Source organism: Aythya fuligula, chromosome 3 (assembly GCF_009819795.1).
Source record: "Aythya fuligula isolate bAytFul2 chromosome 3, bAytFul2.pri, whole genome shotgun sequence".
Taxonomy (NCBI): Eukaryota; Metazoa; Chordata; class Aves; order Anseriformes; family Anatidae; genus Aythya; species Aythya fuligula.
The window spans coordinates 6,027,064-6,052,988 of NC_045561.1; the positions used below are offsets into that span (position 1 = coordinate 6,027,064).

General features: G+C 46.9%; 1 protein-coding gene across 1 annotated transcript in view; it reads right to left on the bottom strand.

The window, feature by feature from the left end:
• The window catches only part of PAK5 (p21 (RAC1) activated kinase 5), a 56,433-nt gene extending 38,114 nt beyond the window's left edge, over positions 1-18,319 (bottom strand). Inside the window, exon 1 of the mRNA XM_032185848.1 lies at positions 18,225-18,319. The gene's annotated coding sequence lies outside the window, so the exon portion shown is untranslated. The remainder of the gene's footprint in view (positions 1-18,224) is intronic.
• Positions 18,320-25,925: the final 7,606 nt, after the last annotated feature.

Sequence of the window (25,925 nt, forward strand, 5' to 3'; positions counted from 1 at the left end):
ACAGTTGCATTACTGCTCCTAAAAGAGATGGGATGATAAATCAAGTATGTGTTCCACCCTCGTTCCCTCTCAGTATTTCACTAAAAGATCAGGCCCCTCGTTTGGAAATTGCCTGCTGGGTGCTCTACACATCCCCTCTGTGCGTGTGCAGGTGATGTCTCCCCTAGGTGTAATTTCTTTAGATGGAGCAGACTTGCTCGCCTTCCTTGGCCTTTCCCTGAAGGTCTCATCTTCCACACTTCCCTCTGGCTCTTGTTCCCCTTCTCTTGACTCCCTCCAAATCTCCTGCCCTGTTGGACAGTCTCTTTCTCCACATCTGTTAACTTCAGTCTCCTGAAACCTGTTATAATCGCTTGGAACATCACAAGCCTTTTATTTTTCTTGTTGATGGCACGCCTGATACCTCGTGGTACTTGCAGAACCATTTCCAGCGTAGCCCGAAGTCTTCATGATTGGTTTCTGCTCAAGGTTATTTACTTTTGAGCCTTAAACAGAAGCACCAGCAGCTCAGGCAGTAGCTTGTACTCACTGATCATCTCCAGGGCTCCACGAGCTGCAGCTGGTGTCAGATCAATGGATCTGGGTTGATTTCATTCACCCTCTGGGATCTGAATCTATCAGGCCTACTGGAGTCACATTTTAAACCAACAGCTCTAGAAATGTGCTTCTTCATCTAACCAGTGCCAGAACTTGCATGGCTTCCACGCTGGCCTTGCTCCCTAATGCAACTGCTGGATGCTTCGAGTCCTCCAGACACCGGTGGGTAAAAGCTGGCACTGGTGCACGTTGCCTTCTTAAAGAAGTAATTCATTACTACTTTAATTCAAGACATTATTCTTGTTTTTAAATTGCTTTTTGTTACGCTGTTCTCTTCCATGTTTTAAGTACTACTACAGCTGGATGTAAACGTGAAACTTGGCCCAGCTGCACCTTTACCTTCTCAGGAGAGCATTTAAGTCTCACGCCTGATGCCAAGGCCACGCTTTCACACAGGGGCAGCATTTGAAGCCTGGGCAACGGGACTCGCTCTCCCTTCTGACTGCACCTCATGCTTACATCAGCTTAAATCGACCGTGAAGCTACAGCAGGAGAGACAGGGATACCAGCACCTCGTACAAGAAGAGACAGATTCAGCCATGCGGGCAAAAGCACAAATGCTGTGTGTCTCTATGGCTGGAGAGCATCTCCTGGGGGGCTGTGCCCATGACAGGCGGCCAGGAAACCCGGCTGACAGCAGCTCTGACCCCACGGGACTGGGGCAGGAGGCCCCCAGGCGATGCAGCCTCTCCTCTGGCTCTGCAAACAGAAATGTGGCACTACCAAGGGAGCAGAGAGCCCTGACTGGCTCCTAATGGCATCGGTAATAGATGCTGAGTGCTGCCTCCCTGCTTCATTAGCCTGCAAGGTCTCCCTGCCTCATTGCAAAGCAAAGCCACGGTCGCTCTAAATAACTGGAATTAATATACGCACTAATCCAAGGAAACTTCATTTCCTCTGATTTCTCCCCAAGAATACAGCCCTTGTGCAATTGCAGGCATGGGCACAACCTTATATACCCCACACAGATGTATCTGTATTGTGGAGAGGAAATAATCTGGCGGATTTGCACTAGCCCCAAATGGCATTTGTGAACAGGAGGCTCTGTGGGCTGCGTACCCAAACTGACCCCCATTCACTCTGCTTTCTCAAAATGATGACTTCAATTACTCCCTCCTTTTTTCAGGCCATCACACTGAAATGCTGCTGCATGTGAATGATGTTGCTTGTTTTCCTTGATTGTCTGAGGCAGCCGAGCCAGTGAAAACTCCTGCTCCTGGCTCCTAAGAGCCCTGGTTTGGTCTCCTGCGTGTCCCAGACAAGGTGCCTGGTCCTCAGATCTCTAAAAGAGAAGACTTAATCTTTTAGCCATAGCTTTATTGACCTGATACAAAAAATAAAGCATTTAATCATATGGGGAAGTAGCAGCGTGGACAAGAGAATGAATGAAAATGTTCTCTAAGGCTTATCAAATTGTTTTAGGGAGTAAGAGAAATGACCGACCTCTCATTTCCCCAGGATGCTGGATGGCAGCTGTGCAACAGAAATGCTATGAAGCCTCTGTTGAGAGCAGAGAAGGCATCCTATTAAAGAAAAAGTTCATTCAGGCTCCTCCTACCTGTTCTCTGTCATGGAGAACAGCATCTGTCTCGCAGTTGTTAGGAAACCCTCGTTTCCTAATGGAATGTGTTATGAAAATATCCCCCTGGCAATGGGGCAGCAGCCTGCATTTAGTGGATGCAGAGGGAGGGAGGGGGCTGCCTGCAGGGCATCCTCACCCATCCCTCCCCATGCCAGAGCACTCACCCTTAAATTAATCCCTCCTGACAGCCTCCAAGGGCTCTCCTGACCATGCCAGGTCTCCCGGCAAATGCCATCCCTCTGTCCAGCTCCTCCTGCACTCACCCCTACCGACCAAGAGGAAATGAGAGCTGTCACACTCCCAAGTCGTTGCTATTTTTGTGAGGATGAGCACCACCAAGATGCCTGTGTGTGCTTTGCTAACAGTCTGGCTGCTTACAGCGTGGTGCAGGGCGATGCTCAGCGCAAGGCAGGGGCTGCCTCAACGGCTCCTGCTGATGGCAGTGGTCCTGAGCTAGCCCTGGTGGGAAAAAGGAAAAGACAAGACTCATTAAGTGGCTTCAGTGGGGTGCTTCTGCGGAAAGACTTCACCAATCTTTATGCAGCTGTGAGTAGCACATGCGTTTTGTGTTTGTAAATCGGAGTTTTGAAGGAGGCTACCGTGAGCAAATAATTTAATGTCTGATAGAGTCACCAAATGGTGACAACAAAGTTCCATCCCGCTGCCGCAGGAGTATCTTTGCCTTACTGCTGCTCACTGCAGTGCCTAACAACTCGAATGAGATGCCATCAGCCCAGCCTGCCCGTTAGATCTAAGCCAGGCCTGAAACAAAGTTCCTAGGGGCTCCTTTTCCTTTCACTCCTTTCCTTCTGCCCCGCCACTGTGCTGCCTCCAGGTCACAGGTGAAGGTACCTTCCTGGTAAGCTGTGTACTACAGCCCTGCCCTGAAGCACGAGGGTAGTAGTGTTATTTTGGGTGCCACAGGAACCTGTTCAGGTTTTTGCAGGAGGGTGTCCAAGTTCAGGACACCTCTAGGGATTCGCAGCAATAGCCTCCCGAAGAAAAGCTAAAGCCTTGCCCAGCTCGTGTCCCTGAGTTTCTCCTGCTGATTTCTACTCAGAGATGACAGGTTGCTCTTTATTCACTCTCATACACCTGGGCTCCATCCTAAGGTTTTGGCAGGTTGCCTCTTCCTGTACTTGAGATCAGGGGGGTACTCAGACAAGCTGATGAACTGAAAAGCTGAAAGTCCAGATTTATGTAAATAGCCCAGGAGAGCGGTTTTCCACTTACAGCAAGTAAAACCTGAGGCAGCTGGAATAAAATGAAAAAAGGACACCTGAAGTTTAAAGGTTAGGAGCGTTCTGTATCTTTTATCCTAAATGTGAGCAATCTGATCAAACCATCAAATGAGCAAACAGAAGTCTGCTCAGTTCTGACTTACGTAGTGACCAGAGGCTGGTAAAAACTGGGAGATACTTTTTCTTCCCCTCTCAGTAAGCAGCTCTCCTTTTAGCCTGAAAACTGTAAGTAGGAAAAGTTAGTTTTGTCCTCTACCTTGAAAACTGCCAAGGAGTCCCATTGCATCTGCGAAGCAATGCCAGCTGCACTTGCCATCCCAGACGATCCCACAGACCGAAGGTGTGCAAAGGACTGTGGAGTTTTGTCAGACTTAAAAGCTTACAATAACCTTACAATGAATACAAATAACGAAGGGAGATGGGTATTTTTACTTAAAAATGGAGCTTTTAGAAATTGCGTACCTTGGCTACCCAAGGTCCAAGTTCCTTTTTCTCATGACAGCCTTCCAGCAGCTGGATGCTGAGTCCCACCAAACCAAGAGGACATCCTGTGCTCAGCAGCAGCACCTGCTGCTAACCCTAGGAAGCCTGGAAGCATTTCTTACCCAAACCTTTCACTGCTCCAGCATGTGACCAAGTTGCAAATACTCCCTCAGTCAGTCAGAGCTTGTTTTTCATTGTCTGCCTCAGCCCAGCAACACGTTTGCTTTTTGAACAGCCAGCAATGAGTTCATTTTCAATTAGGAAGCGCACGCTGCGGTCAGTCCAGCAGTCTGCAGTTCTTACGCAGGGGTTCCTGGTGGTTCCCCAGCTCTGCAGCCTTGCCATGTGGGGCCGGGCAGGCTATTAGGGTTTGGAAATTGGCTTCACACATACTGAACGCTCATCTGCTGCAAGCCCAGTATGCCCCCCAGCCCTGCAAAAAGGGCATATTTTCCCCCAAGGCAGCCACGTGGCCAAAAACACTGATTACAGCCAAAAGTAAGAATAAATTCCTTAATTTTCGAGAACTTTTAAGAAGAAATACAGTTTGTAAAATGGGAGATGGGTGCAGGTTGTTATCCTTTAATAATTTTTACTTACTAACAATAGTTTTATGCACATCCCCCAGTCGTTCTCCTACAAAGCAAATATAATGCAATAATACATCATTAGCTCTGCCAGCTTCCATACCCACTTTCTGATTAATTGTAACCTTTTCCGATACACAATCATAAATGAACAGAGTATGAACTGCGAAGCACAAACTAAATTAACGTGTCAAGGCAGCGCTGGAGATAAATGTGAGCGGGCTGGTGCTCATCCCAAGGAGCTCGCTGCTGTCTGCCTGCTGACTAATGGCACAGCTTCCCCTGCTTCTCCTGCAGCTGACACGGGCACAGCTGCTGCTGAGATACGTGGGGAAGACCGAGCCCGGCCAGGGGTAACGGGACAAACCCCAGAAAACTCATAACTTGAGAATATGGCTGGGAATTCAATGCACTTACTGTGCTTTGGATCCAGGGGGTTTACAACGGCTGTTGGGTGCGACTCCGGAGTTGGGTTGGCTCCTGTTAAACCTCAAACTTAAACTCACTGTCCAGCAGCCCCTGCTGAGCTCCTTAATGACTTTTTCACTCTTTTCTGTCATTCTTTCTTTTCAAACAAGTTTTGTTTTGTTTTGTTTTGTTTTGTTTTTAATAAGGAATAGCAGCAACAATAGTTTTGTATTTCTTCTTTGTTTGCTTTAAGGGTGGTTCTAAGCTGCTTGGTGGGGCTCTTCTGGCTGCAGTCAGAGCATGAATTGCCTCTGCAAAAAAACGTGTGCCTCAGACACGTACTTTTTAACAATTAGTCACCTCCATTGTGCTATTTTTAAACTGAAAACACCAAGAATACTATCGTATTTGTCAGGAGATGAAATAAAAAGCAATACCTGGAAAAGCAGAGAGGGCTGAATGAGAAGCCAACACAGCTAGTGGAAAGGCTCTTAAAAACCTCACGGGTTTCAGGCCAGGCTTGATGCATCACTGGGACAGAGGAGAAATCCCAACTTGCTTCCCTGATGAGATAATCCTGAATACTTCCCTAACAACCACAGGATAGTTTGGGATGTACAGGCTGCCTTTTGTTTGGTCACTGGTCTTACCTAGAGGGAGATCTTGTTACTTCTTTACATACACAGCAGTTTCAGAGCCCATGAAATGTCATTTATTTTGTCACCTGGATGTCAAATGGATGGATAACACCAAACACAGGAGAAAGCCAGGTTGGTTCATCCATTTCATTGGAGACCCAGTGTCTCCATGATCCCTGCTTAACCATTTGCTCTTCTTGACTATAACTTTAGCGTTTCAATTTAGAAACAAAATACAGAAACCTATGGAAAATGTTCTGGTGCACCTTACCAACGAATCACGAGGATGACTTTAACTGTGCCTTTCCAGAGGCCACAGAGGCCCTACAAACCCCGAGCAGACCAAGCCAGCCAGCGCTGCCCTACCTTGAGAGTCCTCTGCCCACGCCGCAAACTAAGCTCTGCTGCACGGAGATCGTGTCACTGATGAAAATTGAATCACTTGTGACCATAAAGATTTTCCAGCCTCACTTTTACCTATCTTGGTTCAAAAAGCAAAGAAATACTATTTTCAAAGCACAACCACATGGATTTTGGCACAAAAAAAAGCTTAACAGTTGACAGGATTCAACTTACTTGTCTAAATCCCACGGATTTTCAAGGTGTGTGATATAATTTTTGAGATGGGACAGACTCCTAAGCCATTTAAACACTGAAAATACATGTTTTAATCATAGCAAAATAAATCCTGACTGATGTCTAGACCACACCGAATAAGCTGTAAAGTGCCATCCTTTCTCAAAATGCCCCTTTACCCTACAGCACTGTGCTCACTTCAACCTGGGGTCAAATTGGCCAATTTTTCAGAGTTATTGTGTCACTGCACAATGTAATAAGAATCCATTTAAACAATTACAAGCTGTCCAGCACTTGTCATTGTCCATGTTTCTTTCAAACCCCACAATACCTTGTCTGCAGTTGAAAATTCGTCACACCACAGCCCAGCAGGGTGTCTCTTGATAGCTGGCCCATGAGACATATCTAACAGAAATGCACAATACAACAAAATACAGGAAAAAAAATAACAACAAAAGGCAACGCATGCTTCTAGAAAAATAGTAAAAGCTGCTATGGAGTGGCCAAACCAGGATTTATGTCCTCTAGGGAACAATACTCATTCTTCTTATTGAAAGCTGCTCTTGTACGAGGGCTCATTTCCACACACTGACTGACATGTGCTTTCCTAATTTAGAAGTCGTGTGACTCCCAGTGGATTTTAATGCTCAGTAATTTTCAGCTGAGTAGCTTAAACGCACGTATCGTAGCCAGTCACTCCCTATTACCTTACACACGCGCACACGGCACCGTGCAGACGGAGTTCCTGCAATGAATTGGTCTGCAGCAGCTCAGGGCACATTAAAATGGGGGAAAAAAAAAAAAAAAAAAAAGAAAAAAAAAAAGCAAACAAAAACAACGACCACCAACCCCTGGAGGTGACTCAAACCATTTCTACCCCTAACGGATGAAAAGACTCCAGATTTTCTGAAGCAGTTAGTTCTTTGGGAGCTCAGCCTGAGAGAATTAATGGTATTCATTTTGCTGGAAATGCTGGACGCCCACAGGGAGAGGATATTAAATAAGGCACCCATTAAGTGAGACACCCCAAATCTCAAGCTACTTCTGAAATTTAAAAGTGGTTGAAATATTTTTCTGAGGTTTTATTATTACGACTATGTTATTACATTCAATATTTTTAAAAATATAATCTAATTATGAAGAATGTAGCTAAGGACCCAGAAACAGCTACTCTCTTTTAATGATTTGAATGAGCAAAAAAACATTCAGGAAAAGGAAACGCTGCCAACGACAAATGCCATGACCTATCAGGTAAGCAGGGAGAGCAGGGAACCCTGTAGAAAATACCAAAACCAGAGTGGTGAAACAATATGACTTAATTTTTAACATCGGCATTTCTATGGGCAGGGGTGACTGTGCAGTAAGCACTGCAAGGGAAGGACTTGGAAAGTGGCTGAGAACTGCTTGGAAACTTGCTCTGATCGATCACACAACAGGTTATACCACCTCTGCCTTTTGGGCCACTTCCTCAGTGGGCCAACCAGCACAGCCTCAGCAAAATAAATGGCATTGCCAGAGAAATAAATGGATTGCCACCGACTTGCAACACAGCAAATGGCGCCCTTAGGCATTCAAATCATCTATCTTTTTTTTTTTTTTTTTTTCATGTAAAACTTCAGTTTTAACCTTCTGAAACTGAGTTTCTTCCCCTAGGCTGGATGCCGATCACGAAGCTGGCATTACAGATGCACCAAATGTGCTGCTGGGGGCCTGCAGAGGCACAGCCAGTCACAAGTGCGAGGGGGACTCGAGGGGGACGTACACCTGTGGCAGCAGTTCTTCCCATTCACCTTTTAATTTGTAATATAGATTGCTTTGCAACGAGTGATAACCAGAAATGAATCCTGCCTCATGCATTATTAACGGAGAGTCTGATAACAAGACCATATTTTAGAATGAAACACATCTGACCTGCAAGTGTTTGCCAATAAGCAAAACAAACTCGGATTACTTGATCTGTCAAAATGTCTTTACAATGCAAACTAACATGTCTGCCAATTATCATACCCACAGCAAGCGCCTGGAAGATTAAAATCACGCTTCTTGTTATTACTGTGGGTTTCCTACCTTTGTATTAAGTTTTGTTTTATATCACTCTAACATGAAGGAAAAATATTTCCATGATCCACAATAAAATGCAAAAGTATAGATTCTACTTTATTTTTATTTCTTACACATTTTTTTTTTCTTACTCTGCAGAGTGCTGAAAAGCTGGTTTGAAAGTCAATTCTTATCCTATTATCTACTGAATTGGTGTCATGCAATACTCAGTTTCTGAATTAAAAATGAGAATCGATCTCTTCAAGGGTTTGCTAGAGCTTACTGTTTATATCTCCTTCAGAAAGTTTATTCTAAGTTTTTTACACAGAACGTGGAATGTTTATACAGCAGTGAATCGCCCACCACAATCAACAACTGCATTCGAACAATTCCTCAGCACTGAGTGTTTCAGAGCTGAGGGACCTTGCCCTGTAGACTGTTTTCTCTTATCTCCGACCATCAATTAGGAAGTGATGGGTTTCACCCATTCTCAGTTCAACTGGGAGATAAAGGGTTCAGGGAGGAACTGAAACCCTTTATGCTGTATCTGTGAAACAGATGTGGAAGTTCTGAGACCAGCCCCAGAAAAGCAAACAAAAACATAATATAAAACTTAGATACAACTGAATGAAATAATTTCTCTTTTATCTCTGTGATTATTTCACTTCTATCTCTGGGCAAGCAGTGCAAATCCAGAAATATGCATGCTACTTTGATTTTTTTTTAATTGTTTTCAAGCTTTTAAAGGACTAAAATAGAAATGATTTCTGACTGCATGTAGGTTTTGAACAACTGGGGAGGCTGCTGCATCCTAGATGGTCACCGCTGCCACTTTCTATACCCATGGAAATTGTGGTTGTGGCTTCCAGGCCCTGAACCTTCTTTTTAGATCGCAGGAAAACACAAATTTAGTGTCCTTGCATCTGGGATTAAAGATTCTTCTTAAAGTCTAAGCAGCAAAAATACACCACCAATTAAGGGGGAGGAGAAAAAAAAAAAAAAAAAAGGAAATCCCTGCACGCTGCCTGTGGTTGTGCTCACTGCTGTTTCCAGGGGCAGGGAGGCTCGTTAGCTCATTCATTCCCAACTTCATTACCGAACAACGCCTACAAAGCTGCTGATACAACTGGGAAATCAAGGGACAAGCAGGGAAAGTGGCTGCAAAAAGACACATTAAGGAAACACGTGCAGTTACCTGGGACGTGGGGGCCGGGGTTAACATGCAGTGACAAAAGGGACTGCAAAGTTTGCTGGCTGAGATAAGAAATAAGCATGCAGAAGGAGTTCAGATCCAAATGGCAATAATATTTTTACTGGCACAGACTTACTGTTCAGGGTCAAGTGAAGTATTTTGTCTTACCAAGACTTTTATTTCATTTTCACTGTTTTCCTTTCATTCTTAAATGAAAAGAAACATAAAACTCTATTAATAAGCTCTCATAAAGCACTATTTTAAAAACCGAAAACTCCAAAAATGTCAGCCTAGTTTTTTCCTCAATTTTTTGAACATATGAATCAATAAATTGCATGATTATTTTTTATCTGATCTGAAAATTGTCTGTGCTCTACATGGGTACCAGAGAAGATGACTTAGTGTGTGCTTCATGAGGCAATATAAAAGTTTTAGGAAAATGATTTTAAGACGGTCATGATACTCAAATTACTCAAGATGTTGTAAATGAGTAACAATAAAATCTTTACACTATATGCCTGTTAAGCCTCTGCACTCAATGCATACTGCTGAAAACCTACTTTACTCTTTTTAACATGTTTTAAAACTCCTTCCTGCAGCAATTTGTCATAACTATGCTCTTGGAAATCCAAATGATTCAACTGTCATGTCCACTGAAAAGTGCTAAGCAAAATGCCTCCACAGAACTGGTGACAATTTCGTCCACCCAAAACCTGCCGTGCTTTAGGGAACAGGATTGCTCAGACTTTAACGAGTGGAAGAAAATAAGCCAAAAGACTCCCATGTCCATTGACATTAAGCCTGTCTTCAGTTCCTCTAGGTTGCAAATACTGCATACCGTGAACCCATGTTTAAATTATTTGGGTCAAAATAAGGAACACACTTCAGAGAGCTGCTCCTTAACAATGAGTATGACGTGGGATGTGTGCTAGGAAAACAATTCGGACTCCTCGGTCAGTGTACACAGAGGCTGTGCAGTTCTCAATAGTTACACTGTTCACAAAGCAAAGCTGAATTTGTGACGAACTGAAAACTTTATTTTGTATCGGGGAAAAAACAGGATTTTCCCTACGGAACCAACAAAGGCTGCGACCCGCCATCACGTTTCAGAGGCTTTCACCACAGCAGGAGGCCCTGCCTAGCGCTAGGCCGCTGCTGGCACAGGCCATGAGTGGGTGGCCACACCATCTCGCTCAGATTATTACGTAACTGTGGAAAGAAGAGGCTGTCCTTTCATAAGATGCCTTCCACCTGTTTGCTGTACCTGATTGCCAAGTTCATTTTCCATCTCTGTGACCGAGGACCCCTAGAATCCCTAAAAATATTCAGTAATGCGACACGTACACCATCTGCCAAGTGATGGCAAACTGAACGACAAAACTGGTGCAAGAGCAGCCATTTCTTCTGCTACAACAAACTCCCAGGTATTACATAAACTCTTGCAACATATTACAGCATACCTTGTACTCTATTCAGCTGGCTTCCTGAGAGAAAAGCTGAAGAAGAATCAACTCCCAAGGCCTTTCACTGCTTAGCAAAAAGCTTCAAGCTCCCCAGCTGGTAAATTAACAGTACATTGGTGAATACACTCAGAAGTTACAAATAATCAATACAATTTCCATTTCCTGCAGGAACCTAAAGCCTTCTGTCTGCTCCCGTAAAGCCAAGGCTACAGAAGGATGTGGGATTATCTGTGAGGGGAAGGACCGCAAATGGGTTTTGCGAAGATCAGGCTCTGCACGTCACTTTTGCACTTAAAGTTATGGCACATGGAAAGCCTTCAAAAGCTCCAAAATCATCATCATTATCAGTCCTTTCAAAAACCAGCATGGATATTCTCATTTTATTATAAACCTGAGCACAGCACTCAGAGAGGACTCACCACCTCCTCCTGCCAAACCTCTGAGCGCGCTGCCAGCTGCAGGAACACGCTCACGTGCTTTGCTGGCTGACAGCCTCCGAGCGATGTCTGTGGCCAAAACTTAAGATACATATTTCTGTGTGTCAAAATATCACAGAGAATAAGAAGACTGAAGGCTACTTGTGTACATGCATTGACACACACAAACACAAAAGCTCACAAGAGCCAAGTACCTCCTCCCAGTTAGGAAAGCAGAGGGAGGGGCAGAGTGCCATGCAGCATCAGCTGCTGTCATTACTGGCACTAAGAGCCCTAAGGAGAGCTGAGAGTGACCTTCGCTCCTCTTTCCAAGTCTCTTTCTCCAAGATCCTTCACAAGGCAATGTTTATTTCTACTGTTTTCCATTTCTTTCATTAGTAGGGTCTTGGTACTGAGCCACCACCCATAGCACTCATACCAACTGATGCTCTTCTTCTAAACCTCCACTGAGTTATTTGTGCATGAGCATGCATGAACCCCTGTTTGTTTCAAAGTTTTCCATTGAGACCTCCTCTAGCATCAAGGCCACCCCTGATCTTGGTGCATTTTCCCCTCTGGACAGCTCCGGGTGTTGGGATATGCCCCCAACAGCTCTGGGAGCTAGAGGCCAGCACCTGCGCGTGGAGCTGCAGGAGATGCTGCACTGCCCAGCCTCTACAGAAGAGGTCAAGGCATGCCTCTGCCATTCCGACCATGTTCCTAAAATATTATTACAAAAATATAGCCCCAGACAACGAACAGAGCCTGCACTGGAAGGCAGCCCCTCTCTGTGACCCTGGGTGGCTGGCACAGGAGGGTGGCAGGGCACTGTTCCTGGTGGCACTGCCACACACCACAGACACTGCACAGCCCCACCGCTGACTCTGCTACCTGTCCGTCCACGTAAAAAATCACAGTACAAGGGGGCCGACCCAGCCTTCAGTTGCTCTCGGTGCGCCCACCCTGACTTGTGTAATCACCGGCAGCACACAGCCTTTTTTTCTAAATTATTTCCAGCTTCTTCAGGATAAATGCAGGAAGAAGTCGTGGACAGCTTTTAAAATGATTATGTAAAACAGTGGGCTGTACAATACCTCTTCCAGTAGCTCCCCCGTAGTACTCTGAAGGTTCATTACCTTCAGAGTACAGGTAATGAATCTGTTATTATAACCACTATTTCTCCTTATTATGTATAGGCTAGATGGTTTAAATGGAAATAAGATAACCTCATCTCCCTGTGTTCCTTACTTGTGGCATGTCCTTGAAAATAACCAATGCTCAGGACTCCAAAAGCTGAAGGCTCAGCTCGCCCACGTATGAGATGTGATATGAATAAATCAGTGCAAAGTCCATGTGCGCTTTTCCTCTCTTGCTTGTGGGGGCTCAGGCTGCAAAAGCTGTATCTGCAGTGGAGCTGCCAAGCAGACCTACACTACCCTCGGTGCCATTTAAAAATCAGTTGAATCAGTATATTGATTTTTTTTTTTTCAAATGTCAAATATGCAGCAAAGTATTTTATTGAGAAATGTAAAAAAAAAAAAAAAAAAAAAAAAAAAAAGTGTATTTATGATGGATGTTACCCGATGAGAGCAGAGCTGGGTGCCTGCTGCTGTGTGTTTCGTACCTCCCTGAAAGTCATCTTTGCATCTCATTATCTGTGCCCTGGTGCGGAGCTGTCTCATTGCAGCCTTTTGCTTTCTGGCTCATCATTTGGGTCCCAACTGAACCGCTGGTGGCTTCAACAGGAGAGAGCCCTGACCCTAGAAAGAGCCACCGACTTCTCTATTTCTCTCTATGGATATCAGGATGTGAAAAATAACCCTGAATGGTGACAGCACATGCAAAAGCAGGGGTGAGAGGGCAGGTGGTTGACTTTGTTTCAGAAAGCTTATTTCCCTTTCTTTGTAACACAAGCTAGAAGAGATACTGCACAGAAACCCAAAGTGACTACTCTTTTTACAGAATAAAGGCTAAATGAAAAGCAGAAAGAGTAAGATAGCGATACACTGCTTTCTGTAGCACTGCAGCTTTGCACCCAACCCTTTAAACAGAAGCTCTCCACATTGTTTTTCAGCGATAACGATGTGCAACTGAACATTAATCATCTGTTTGCCAAACAACTTGCCCAACACCTTTCTCCTTGCATGGGATCTGTTCTGGAGCCAGCTCCACCCCGCTATCACACTGTGCTTCAGCAGATGCTGAGTCCTCATTCAAAAAGAAATTCGCTGGGAATAAACAGGGGTAAAAACAGCTCCAGCCACTCAGCACACCAGTGCCTGCTTCCTTCCCGTTCATTGCCGCTGTCTCCCACATCTCAATGGAAAACGAAGCCTCAGCAACTTAAACCCTGTTCCTTCATCAAGATCTTGTGAACCCGGTGGGTTGTAAAGAAGCACAAAGGCAGGGCTGCACATTATCTGCTCTGAATCCAGCAGAGCTGGAAAAACAGTGATGGAAATTTCTGCCTTGGAAAATCCCAGAGCCAATATTAGTAAATAAAGGCTGATTTAATTACCAACACGTGCATTTTTTTCTGCTTTCTGCAGGAGTACACTCCCGTGGGGATGAATCAATCCCACTAACATGCAAAACCACAACTCACCTTTCAGCCCATTAATAGACAGCTTTCTAATTCAGAGGAAAAGGCAAGTTACAGGCAGAGCAGAACAGCAATAATCTGAAAGCGAGCATCTGAAATGCTCCACTGAACTCTGCTCCACGAAACAAAGAGGAGATTTTTTTCTCCTTTTCCCCCCAATGACAGCTTTCCAGTGCTGCTGGCATCCATCACATGTGCAGAGGCAAATGCCTCCACACTTGGTAATAATCAGAGCAAGGAAGTTACAGATGGGGGGAGGAGAAACTAGGCTTTTTTTTTTTTTTTTTTTTCCTCTTGGCTAAAGGCATACTTAAAATCTGAAGAGTGTGTGAGGGGAACTTTGCAGCATTTTCCTGCTCCATTTCCCCTTTCCGAGCAGCGCCAGGCATCCCTGCAGCTCCTGCACACTGCCCGTTTTCCAGAGCTCTCAGTTTTGCCCTGCCTCTGCTCCCCGTGCCCACACTGCACTGGGGCTGCTTCCCAAAGGGCCTCTTCCATCAGCTCTCACCTGTCCTCCCCGCACTGCTCCTCATTTCCTTATTTCTGCAAAACCACCTTCCATGCGCTCTCCAGACTTCATCTCAAACCCACTCACACACCTCCAGCTCCGTCCCTATGCTCCCCCTCACCTCCACTTACCCACAGCTAAGTTACTCCCCTCCACGTTTTTGACCCCTGATGTTTGCTGCAAAATAACGAAAGTTCACAGAACTGACCCCAGGAGAACAGCTTTTCATGGTAATAACACAGAAAGGATTTTCCCTGGTGTCATCATATGCTAGGAGGAATAAATACAGAACAAAGCAATACAGATGCAAAGAGGCACTGCAGGGGATAGGTAGGAAATATACACAAATTATGATGAGAACATCAAATGAAAAGAAAAACAAATGTAAAAGAAACCACTAGACGCCTAAAATCAGGACGAAATGTTAATAAATTATTAACCTGTCTGATTTCAGGACAGGTGCTGTACCTTTTCTACGTAGGGAATCAGCTTTCTAAAGTCGAAGACACTGAGGCTTTATCAATCAGTGTGCTTTGATGGATTCTCATCTGTAAAATGATCAATTACATTGCAGAAATAAAAGGAGGGGTTAATTCAAGCTTCTCCAGGGAAGAGTTTTTTTGTTTTGTTTTTTGAAAGATGGCAGTACAGCCTTCCACTCTGGCTAATCCCTTCTGTTTAAAAAAATCCTCAACGAGAGAAAAGTGACGATGGGGCAGCACCGATGAAATTTTCCTATGGATGCATCAAAGCAAAAACTCACAGGTCAGCTCGCTTTCAGCTGGGAGAAACACAGACAAAAATTGCAATCAGTCTGCGATTCATATGGATGAATCAGATGGCGATGATTCAGACGGAATTATTGACCGAATTAGCCTAACGAAAAACCCTGCTCGGAGGAAGGCAGCAGCCCCCGGCTTGGTTTTGGCAGAAGGCAAAATATCAGCTTCCAGGCCTGGTTTGCCAAAGGTCTCTGTGGTGAGAGCAGAAGGTGGACTCTCAGAGAAACTATCTCCATTGTTTCGCGTTTTGCTCCAGAAGCCACAAGCTTCCCCTTTCCTCCTTTGCTGCCCCATTTTGTCCACGCACCTTCACGCTGTTAATGCCCAGTTATGACTCGAACACTGCCTTTAAGCTTCTGAGTCACCAATGGTTATTTAGGTCAATACATTTGTCTCTTCTGCTCTTCTGAATATTTATGGGTTTTGGTGTTTTTCCTCTTCCTTTGGTCCCACTGTAGCTCCTTTCTGAGCTTCCTCTTGCAAAGCAACAAATGCCAGGCACACCACACACTGTGCTGCCCATCTGCTTCCCGCTGACACCTTTCCTCTTCGCCCTGCGCTTCAGCTGCTCGCTGCTTTGCGTGATCTCCGTGGCAAGGTTTTCTCATTATTAAGTCCACCTATCCTGCTGAACCAGGAAATAGGAAGAGCAGCACCATCCGCCAGCAGAGCCACCGACACACAGCCTTCTCCGGTGCTCGTCAGCACCAAGCTTTTTCACCCCGACACAAACCACTGCGGAAAACTGCAGCACATAGATACCAACGTGAGTGGAGGTGGAGGCTGAGGGGACAGGTGTGTAACAGAAAATTGGGTAAGGCCACAAGAGAAGGCGCTGAATCGATCGAGTAGCTTTGACTTGACCCGGTACTGAAGGGGAAAGCCAAGGGAGCAGCTCTTACATGGCAAGGAGGAGGAGGATTTGTGCAGCCCCGTTTTACAGGGGATGAAGCGACAGTAGCAGAATTAACTCCGCATCACGTGGTGGCTGCTGCGGGTCTGTTTTGCTGGGTCTGCCCTGAATTTTTCTCCCAGCACCCTGATTGCTCAGAATGGAATTTATTACAGACAGGCAAAGCCTCAGCAGCTCCCTTCCCCCAGCAGGAAGGCTTCATAAATCCATAAAACCCCTTCAAGCTTAGCGTTTTCTCCTATCTCTCTCTTGCTGTTGGAAGTAAGGCTTGCTGAGATCGGTAAGGCCCCATCTCCATCCGCGGCCCCGGGGTGCCAGAAGCCACCCAGAGCATGTGGTTGATCTGGGTCTCTCTGCAAAAAACGAGCCTGCAGCTGGCTTCTAGGAAACCCATTTATAGAGGGGAAGCCAAAGGGGGCTCACTTTCTGCCAGGGTTTGGTGAAGGACTTCCACCCATTTGGAGTGCCCGTGCTCTATCCCATGCTTTTCCTTTCTTTGAAGGAGAAATCTGCTTTCGCGGCTGCCTCCATGGAAACAGCAACTGCATGGTGTTGGTGATGCTCCAGACTTGATGTGCTTGGTTCAAACATGGGAATCTGCATTTCTTAACCACGGAGCACTGAGAAGTCGAGCTGGGATCGGAGAGCCTGGCCTGGTCTCTTCGGGTTTGTTTGTCACCGCCAGCAAAGACCCCGTGGCTCAACTCTTACCCCTGTAACCACCCGTGCAAGCTGACCGCTGACGAATGGGCCCCTTTGGGCCTCAGATACGCTTAAGCGGAGGGACCAGATGAAACTTTTAATTTTGCACACTTCATTAACTTGGGCGGCATTAACGCAGTTCCTGGACTATTGAAGTGGTTAATGGAGGTGAAACCAAGTGCTCAGTTTCTTTCCTGAAATGAGCTTCGAGACCAAACATTCAGTAAATTTAAATGAAAAGTAAAGAAATTTTCTCCAGTTTTCGTTCTGAAGAGGGGAAAAGCACTTCTGCCATTACCCTGCTTTGGCTGGTTTGTGTGATTAACCCATTATTTCCCCAGCTGAACTGCAGGTACACATCCCCTTTCCCTCCAGGGAAGGGGGGTGATGAAAGACTCGAAGGCTCAGTTCTGGGAGGTATCTTCCTTTCATGGCAGTGACACTAATTCACATTACACTGTACTGAGTCCACTCAAATAGATTTAAGAGAGACAATAAAAAATGATTTTAACAAGACAACCACTATATCCTAACGTTAAGAGAACTGTTCTGCTCGTGGACACCCTGAAATTTTTTATTTTATGTTAAAAATGGGATCAAGCTTGCTTCACATGCCCTGTTGGATTTGGCCCCAGTACCCTGCTGCATTCCTTGGGAAGGTCGCAGCCAGTGGGAAAATGCAGCAACAATTACACCACTCCTGAGCTCAACTTCCAAAGGAGGGTAAGTGACTCCTTAGGCGCCTTGAAACATTCCCTAATCTGTGGCTTTCAGACTATTGAAGAGGATGCAGGGCAGCTGCACAAAGCGAGCACAGGTAGAGAAGCAGGGATTTGCCCTCTGGCTTGGGAAAATCGGCCAAGTGTAATGAAGCGCATAGCTTTCCTATGATCATTTGTTCAGCTCCATAAATCCCAGGGCATAAATCAGGCTGTCAGGGAGAGCAGCTGTGGCGGGCTCTCTGCAGGAGCAGAAAAGACGCTCCGACCACCTCGAGCATCACAGCGTGCTGCTGGGAGCCACATTGGGTGCTGGACCTAACGCTCCTCTGGTTTTTACATCACTTTCCTGCCACTGACTTAAAAGGAGTTGCCCAGTCGTAATGCTGTAAGGGCCAGCAGAATGAGGCTCGGTGGCAGCTTGTGGTGAATATTAGGAAAACATAAAAGTCAACCCTCTCTAATTGTCCTTCACTCAACAGTACCTATTGCAATTACTGTTATTATGGCAAAGATTTTGAAATTGCTGCCAGAAACACAACCAGGGATTGCAGATGCTGCTGCAGCTTTCCACCAGTAAATGTTTTACTCGCTGACAAATACTTCCCTTCTGAAAACAGAAACACCACCTACAGCGGTATGCAGCCAGCAGCCACAGGCTGCTCTGGATTTGCAGGAGCGTGCGCTGCAAGCAAGGACAGAGCTGGCAAACAAGGAGAAATACACGACGAAGGCCCCGGGGAGCTCACAGAGGACAGGCTGAGCATGAACCCACCTTGGGGCTGAGCCCACCGGGAGGTCTCATCCCACGGCGCTGAGAATCACAGGATCAGCGTGTTGGAGCTCACAGCGACTGCAGGCTGAAGAAACGTCTCCTGTGAGGGCAACTGCTCAGCCCAGCTGGAAAGCACTCTTCCTATTGGGAACAATGAAAAAACGGTTAGAGAAATCAAGTCAGGAGAGACCAACAGAAAGATCAGCCATGTGTCTAATGAAAACTGAAACAGACGTTTTCTGTTTCTCCTTTTTTTTTTTTTTTTTTTTTCCAAATGGGCATAGCATATTTGTCAAAAATACAGTTGGAGGATCTGAAGGTACTTACAGACATGGGCTGCATTTGGCTGCTTCCCTAGAAATGCAGGTATAATTTGTGAAACCACTGACGGGGAAAGGGTGATGACTGCTCCCATTGGAAGTGGCTGCAATGCTTAGCTGCGGTGGGAGAAGCAGGTCCAGATCTCTTCAAGGTCTTACTCAAAGCAGGGATTTAACAGAGGATCTCCAGAAGGAGTCTCCTCACCAGGACTACCAAGGTACTGGTGTCTCTGTCTCCTCATAACACCGAAAAGTTCAGAGACTGAGGCTGGGACTGGGTCAGCCACCCACCAGCAGCACAGCTCGAGCCTTTCTTCCCACCTCTGCCAAGAAAGAGCTCCGTCCCTCGCAGGGTTGCTGCTCAGGATCCCAGGAGCAGCAAAGCACGCTTCACACCCACCAAAGCCAACAGAAAGGACAGGTGGCTCCGGCAGGACCAAACCCTATGGGTCCTACACCGTTGGCCAAGAGCTTCAAGACTCAACCTCCAGCACCAAACTGCTGCTGCGTGCTGGGAGCCCTGTGGGATGAGGCCCCACTGCTCCCACCTCGCCCCCCAGCAGCTGCCGGCAGAGTTACATGGACGACTCCAGCACCGAGCAGCAATGATCCCTTTAACGAGGAATGGTGTTTCTACACACAGGGGAAAGCTCTGAACGCTTGGTCAAAACCACCTAGGGAAGTCCCCAGCTCAGAGGCACAGAGCAGGCTGAGGGGATTTATGCCCTGATCCTACCCGCACGTGTGCGTACACGGAACTTTATTCCTGCTGTCCAGTCTTACAAGGGTTAATGGGACTTACCCTACACTTAAAGCAAGGCAGCTACCAAAGCTCACGGGACCAAGGTCTGATTTTCTCCAAGGCAAGAAGTGGCTTCATTTGCCAACAGCTTTCGTAGGAAGGTAAGTTTTCTGGGGGGCAGCTCTTTGCCATAGGTTCTGATTATATAAAACAAATTCAGAACGCCACTGCCACAGTCACTTTAACAGGCACCGACCAAATTAATATTAAAAATGACTTAGTGCATAATTCATGCCCTCCAGAAACCACCTCTTACTCAACAGGCAAGCTGACCAGCCATATATTTTACATCACCTTCTCATTTTCTTAGAAACGACGTGCTACTTCAGGAGGTATCTCCACGTATTTGTGTTTTTACTTCTAGCTTGGATAATGCACAGCTCCCTGCCAGGGTCCTCGGTGTCAAGAAAAGTCCAGGGGGACCACCTGGGACGGGCAGCGGCAGATTGCCAGTTTGCACAGGAGGGACTTAGGCCAGGTTTATAACCAGGTGGAAGCAGATCAAGGCAGGATCTCTGTAATATGTGTACGAGTATATAATGCTCTACTTATTTTTTGTACGAGTCTCCTTTGGATGCTTTAGCCTAGGAATTTACAGCAGCAATGTTTCGAAAGCAGTCGATTTTATGCAAGTATTAGAGAAAGTACTTGGGAAACACCTACCCCAATAAACATTAGAACTGGTACTAGGAACACCGCTGGGAAAGCTTGTGGCACCTGCAGCCACGGAGCAACCTGCCTCAAAGCACCCTAGAAATGCACAGCAAAATAGATATTCCCAGCACCGGGAGGATGGGCAGTGTGAGAGCCCCACCAGAGCCACCTTCAAAACCTTCCTTCGGCCCCCTCGTACCGAGCTGAGGACCCCGATCCCCCAGAGGCCTGGAGCTGTATTCACAGGTTCAGTTTTCCTTTTGTCAAGGCAGAGCAACAGTCCCGTGTTCCACCCAGTAAAGGTGGACGTTCGCTTCAAGTGATTCAATTACATCACTGAAGAGATGCAGCACCTCATCAGGACAGTGTGTCGTGAAGGAAGGTACAGAAATTAAATAAAAGCCGTGAAAATCTGGGTATCGCACTGCTGAATTTTTTAAAAATAAATCCAGGATCGGGGTATGTTTTACACTTAATTAAATGTCCGAGTTGGTGTTTATTAACAGTCAGCTCTGAGGCCCCTGGATAAAATAAGATGGACTCTGAATTAAAAACGTTGGTTTAGACAGCCCATACTACTAGTCTGAAAGTCATGCCACGTTCAAGGAAAAGGTCCCACACATGTGGTGTGAGATGATGTGAGTGAGATAACAAGCAGACCCCAAAATTCATAACTGGGAAGGCTGTTTTTCAAGAGCAGAAATACATACATAAAACCTTGTTTGCAGGCTTTTATCATGGCAAAGCACTACCTGCTGGTTAGGATGGGGCAGGGCTGCCTACGCGCTCAGCCACGTGTCCAATGCAGGAGGTGTCCGAGCAGACAAATGCCTGCAGCCATCCTCCCGTGACACCTCCACCACGTCAAACCTCGCTGTCAGGCCTTAATGACCTTCATTTCAGGGAGGCAAGAAGACGTCCCTCTCTTCTTTGGTTTTACAAGGTGAGCCGACGCTCCAAATGTAGGTTAGACCAGGAAGGGAATACCGTAAGACTTCCTCAAGTGGTTTGAGGAATGGAGACCCAGAGTGGCTTAATTAAGGTTAAATAATCAAGTTCAACTTCGCATAATTAAAGTTAACCCCTATCAGAATTAATAGGCCAAAAATAATAAACTGCATGAGAAGAATAAGAAAGCCAGTCCAGAAAGTCCTACAGGCAGGAACTCGGCTATTCAAGTACCAAAGCCTGGCACTCACAGTAGCAGGAAAATGGACTCTTGGAGGACTCATGTCCAGGAGCAAAAAGCACCAGGAAAACAGCAGGCAAATGAAGGCAGTGGAAATTCAAGCTTCAAAGATTTTCCAAGCAGAAAAACATCGGGCTTCAGAAGTCTTTTTGTAGTTGTTTAAATTAGTTCCATGAAGATTGAAGAGTAAAGGCTGAAAATAAGATTGGTGCAGCAAGGAGGAAAATATTTAGGAATCAAAGGATACAATACAGTGTTCACACGTGGGAAAAAAAAATGATGATAAAGACTTTGCTGGAGAATCTTTGCAGCAGTTTTCATCGTAAGTGGTATTTGGACAAGTCATGCACCATGTCCCTGATGACTATTGCACAGACAGGTCATCACAGACAAATCAACCAAAATACATCAGAGAAGTGCACAGAAACAACAGCAGCTCCTGCCTGAAAGATCCCAAAAGAAACAAGAGGCTGAAAAAGAGGAGAATGTTAAGAAGAGTTGAGACATCCAAGAGTTTTGCTCACTGCCTTTTTGATTATGCTATCTGCCTTTTCTTCTAGGATATTTTAATTATTGAGAAAGCAGTGGCTTTAATTGCTAGAAAACACCGTGTGTGCAGCGGGCTCAGAGCTGTATCCTAGAAAATTAGGAATAAAACCTTTTAGCTCTATCTACATAAACACTAATTGGCATTCTTTTCTGCTCTATCTTGAAAATTACAACGACCGAGAGATGACCTGGTATCGTTACAAACCCCTGCGGAGCAGCAGCTACATGTCTTGTGCAAAAAGCAATCCAAATGCGCTGGTTTAGTTTGTGAGATATTCTGGAAGCAGGTCTGTTTAACCACCAGTGGCAGGTGATGCCAAGGCGAACGGTCCTGTTGATCGAGGTATTTCAAGAGCTAGCGAGTGCAAGGCAGAAATGCAACCACGTGGGTTCAGGGCAGCAAGACCGTTTCTGATCGCGTGAGCAGGAAAATGGTGGCAGGATCAGCCAAGCCTCTGGTGCTGGGGCTGCTAATGGCATCCAAGCATTCACAGCGGGTCTCACCTCCAGTGCCTCAGGAGGTGTGTGATCAGATATCCTTAAATACACCGGTCCTTCTGCATTGCTCTTAAGCAAGATGGTATCAGGGTGCACCCTTCACCTGCCGTCCTCCCCACCTGTACTCGTCCTGATGCACGGGCACAGAAGCGTCCTGAGTGCTCCCCAGAATAATTCCCTGAGCTCAAAGAACAATCACAGGTAAGCAGAACTTCTCCAAATCTGTCACTGGCCACACTGGCTAAGACTGTGCATGTGCCCAGCAGGCAGGGAATAGCTGCTTGCCATCCTCTGCCCGTATCCCATATGCAAGCTGCAAAACTCAGCCGGGCATCCTGGAAGGCTCTTTGAGGTCTGAGTGCTGAAGTCAGAAGCAGCTGCTTTTTTTCTTCCCCTTTAACACAATGACAAACCCCCTTGATTCAACCAGAGGAGCGCCTGCATCAGGCACCCAGAGACATCACCGCTTAAACCCTTTTTCCTCCTCATCCATGCACATCTGGTACAGCTGCACTGAAGTCAACAAGCTCGCAGCAGCTGCCGTGACCGACCGCATCCCTAAACTCTCCCATTTCTTCCTCATTAACGTGGCGGAGGCAAACGAGAGCTGCTGCTGCCTGCTGTGACCATGATGGGGTGGTGCATCGCTTCCTATAAACAAGAGGGAGAGCTGCTGCAGACACGACTCTCCCATCTCCGTGAGCTCCTCGAGGTGCTGCCGACCCACCGGGAGATGCAGAGGAACCAGCCGGGACAAGAAAGGTGAGTGAGACAGAAAGGAAGCCCCTCAGCAGCCTCTGGTCCTGCTGCATTCCCCACACCTTGACGTGAAGCCACAGTGAGCAGGGCAGCCAGCACGGCCGGTGCTGCTTCCCCTAGGGCTTTAATCCCCCCCAGCTGGGCCCTTCTCTCCGCACCGCAGAGCCGCTTTTCTCAACGGCCAGATGCACAGCGGGGACGTCGGGCCTCTTCACGTGATGATCCCTTTCTCCCCAGGAAGGATTTAGTTGACTGAGGTTGCTGCTGAGAGACTTCGGTTTCCACGAGCCAAGTGCTTTGCTCGGGAGGTACAACCCCTCTTGTTTCTTCCAAACGTTGCCGGTTTCCGTAACGCTGCAGAAAGCTTTCCCATTTGTTTCTGTGATGTCCCCGGCGCTACTCACAGCTTGCTGCTCGCAGACGAGCTTGTGCAAAGCAGCGCCTGCACGTCAAGGATCCACAAAAAAAAAAAGCAATTCCCATTGCTAGGTTGTGGCTGGGCGTATACAAACCTCTCCTGCAAAGCTCCTGTCTGATCACCCGGGAGCTGACACAGAAATACTTCCCTTCAGTGTCACCACCAGGGGTGAGAGCCCTATCTAGCTCCAAAATCCCTGCAGCCCTCCTACCACCAGCACCTTCCGCTGGTAAATTTGGCTGATCTCGGCCTGCGGGTTCAAAAGTTCCCCAAGGGAGGGATGAAGATATAAACAGAGCCTGATCACATAAGCCTCCTTAGGAAGTTGGGCTAAAAAGAGATTTGACTTTCTACAGTGCCATGATACGGCACGCTAAGCTGGTTACAGGGCACGCACGGGGAATCACTGCTAGCCCCGCACATCCTCACGGCACGGTGCAGGTACTGATCTCACAGCTCCTGCCAGGCACTGAGCCAGAGGTTTCCCCTGCCCCGGGACCCAGCAGTGCCCACACCCCACCTCCAGCCCCCTCCGCTCCCACTTTGTCTCTAAAACCAAGCGTGTGCTCCCCGCTGCTATTTTTACACCCCACTATTTTCCGGCTCCTTCCCAGCCGGTTATTCACATAATTGCAGCCACACCACCAGATTACGCTAATGGCTTAAGTGTCACGTTCAGCCCCAGAGCTAACAAACCTCCCCAGGAGCCACGTGCCGAGTGCTGCCTGCTGTCCTCAAATCAGGGACCGAGTCTCTGCAATTACGACCTCGCTACCCCTTCTGTAATTAACAGGGTGCAGTCAGAGCCAATTAATAAGAATGGTGCGGAAAAGGTCTAATCGGTCTGAACGGGGAACTTTACCAGGGAACAAGTGACACATTGCCCCCAGGACACACGACAACGTGAAGGGAAAGTGGCCGTGAGCACCTACCGGAGACTTCAGCCCAACCAGAGCCAGCATCGGTTCCCCCACGGAGATGGGCAACGAGTTTCCATGCCACATCCCACCCTCGCTCAGCCTTAGATCCCAGCTGCTGCCCAGGAGCAGAAGGCTTTAAAAACCCAACATTTTCACCAGCTTCCACACCGGGGGAAAGCCGGACTCGAGGCAGGCCCCTCTTCCTTGCGGGTGCATGCTTGAAGCAGGGATGAGGCTTCCAGCACCGCTCCTGCAGCAGAGCACAGGACTGTCTTCCTGGAATTGATTTTTTATTAGCCAAGTCAGTAGAGCGATAATTATTATAGCCCCCTGGGGCTGACAGCTACCAGCCACTTACAGGGCAGCAGGGAGATAAATACAGCATTTACACGTACATATAATCGTTTTATTTCTGCATTAAATATTCATTTCCAAAGGGTTTCCCAGCACGCGGGGGATTTCCAGAAGCACTGTGCAGAAGCCAGCTCTGCTGCTCTCTCGGGTGTCCCCCTTGCTGCATTTTTGCCCAACAGGCTACTCACAAACTTTTTGTTTGCTAACAGGCTGCTGTGGCTCCAGCCAGCTTCACGTGGTTGAGGCAGGACCAGCCTGGCACGTGGGGGAGCACAGAAACTTCTAGGGCTGCCAGGGCATTCACCAGATGTCCTACACTAAGATATCAGCCTGGAAACCACGCTTCACCCCCAAATTGCTCCGATCATTTTTCCCTTCTTCAGAGCAACCAAACCCAACTTGCGGCTGCACCTCGCACAATTCCCTTGGCCCGACTCACACCTCAGGACCAAGCACCAGACTGGAAAATGCCGCTGAGCCAGCAGAGGGGCGATGCTCTCGTACCAACAAAGCCTCTCCGCAACGCAGGAGTCCAGGCAACCCTCGCCCCAGCATTTTGCAGCAGCTGCTTTTGCAGGGATAAATACGGCCTCGTGGGCAGTTCCATCTGCTGGCCCACCAGAAACAGCAACATTGGGGAAAAAAGACAACAAAACAAAACAAAACAAAAAAAATGCCACCATGAAAACTCCCCGAATCTGTGTTTCGCTCCAGTGATGACACATTCATCCTCCCAGCTGCCTTCTGAGTCGCTCAGAGCCTCTCCAAGAGTTTTGGGACGTGGTACTTAAAAATACTTTTCATCGTTAGCTGGGGAGAGAGGAGGGATGACATAGCAGGGAGAGGAAGCGAGTCTGGTCTGAGACTCTTGCTAAGTGCCAAGTTTACTGCAAGGGGCAGGAAAGAAGCCTAACAGAGTCATCTATCAGAAAATCCCTACGCCTTGAGACCTTTACCAAAAAGTACTTTTGGTAAAGTACCAGTACTTTACCAAAAAGCCCCCCATGAAGCCAGGGGCACGAGGTGCAGCAGGTCAGCACAAGCACCCAAGATCCCATTTGCTTCCCTGCTTAGGAATCAGCTTCAGACGAATTCCTGGAAGGTTTTTTTACTTCTTTTTGCACCAGAGACTGACCAAGCCCATGCCAATGTCTGTCTGAAGAGCTCATGCAAGGCCCGTGGGATTAGGGTACCCCACCACCTAATTGCACTTGCTGCAAAGCCACCGAGAGCCTGAA